Source organism: Acomys minous, assembly GCF_964271855.1.
Source record: "Acomys minous genome assembly, chromosome: 8".
Taxonomy (NCBI): domain Eukaryota; kingdom Metazoa; phylum Chordata; class Mammalia; order Rodentia; family Muridae; genus Acomys; species Acomys minous.
In genome coordinates this window covers 26,548,489-26,549,631 of record NC_140489.1, presented here as the reverse complement: position 1 = coordinate 26,549,631, position 1,143 = coordinate 26,548,489, and the positions used below count along the sequence as shown (strand labels likewise).

Below are 1,143 nucleotides of genomic sequence, written 5' to 3'. Positions count from 1 at the left end.
AACCCCTGCTTATTGATTGTATGTATTTTCATTACTTTTCTTCGGGACAAAACGGATTGAAAAGTGACTGTAAGGAAATCCTCTCTCAGGGTCATCAGGCAACGTTAGCATTCTCACGTTGTCACTTGCTGACTCTGTTTTTGGCTAGCTTTTGTTCTTCCTGTATGATACTCAACAGCGACAGCCTTTGCCGTACATCGAGTTCCATAGAGACAGCGCCGGGGGCAAGCGCGAGGTGAACGGACACTAGGTGACTCTGAATCTCGCTGCTGATGAAAATCAACTAAACATGGCCAAAGGAGATCCCAAGAAGCCGAGAGGCAGAATGTCTTCAAATGCATTCTTTGTGCAAACTTGCCGGGAGGAGCAGAAGGAGAAACACACGGATGCTTCTGTTAGCTTCTCACAGTTCTCCAAGAAGTACTCAGAGAGGTGAAAGATCATGTCTGCTAAAGAAAAGAGGAAATTTGAAGACATGGCAAAGGCTGACAAGGCTTGTTACGAAAAAGAAATTAACCCCTCCCAAAAGGGAGACAAAAAGAAGTTCAAGGACCCCAGTGTACCCAAGAGGCCTCCTTCGGCCTTCTTCCTGTTCTGTTCTGAGTACCGCCCCCAAAGCAAGGGAGAACACCCCGGCTTATCCATTGGTGATGCTGCAAAGACACTAGGAGAGATGTGGAACAACGCCGCTGCGGATGACAAGCGGCCCTGTGAGAAGAAGGCTGCCAACGTGAAGGAGAAATACGAAAGGGATATTGCCGCCTTCAGAGCTGAAGGAAAACCCGATGCAACCAAAAAAAGGGGTGGTCAAGGCTGAAAAGAGCAAGAAAAAGAAGGAAGGGGAAGATGATGAGGACAGGACAAGGAGGATGAGAAAGAAGAGGAAGATGATTAGGAGGAAGATGATGATGAATAAGTTGGTTCTAGCACAGTTTTTTTTCCTTGTCTATAAAGCTTTAACACTCCTGGTACAGTCTGGGGTTGTAAATTGGCATGGAAGTTTAAAGCAGGTTCTTTTTGGTGCACAACACGAATTAGTTATATATGGGGCAGGTAGGAGTTTTGCTGTTGTTGTTGTTTTCTTGTCTTTTTTGGTTCTGTTTTTTTTCCCTTTTGCTTTGTTTCTTTCTCATCTTCAGTTGT

At 45.1% G+C, this 1,143-nt stretch overlaps 1 pseudogene across 1 annotated transcript; it reads left to right on the top strand.

The window, feature by feature from the left end:
* Positions 1 to 289: 289 nt before the first annotated feature.
* Positions 290 to 895, top strand: LOC311603238 (high mobility group protein B1-like; annotated as a pseudogene). Its single transcript has one exon. The product of its transcript is annotated as a high mobility group protein B1-like (transcript).
* Positions 896 to 1,143: the final 248 nt, after the last annotated feature.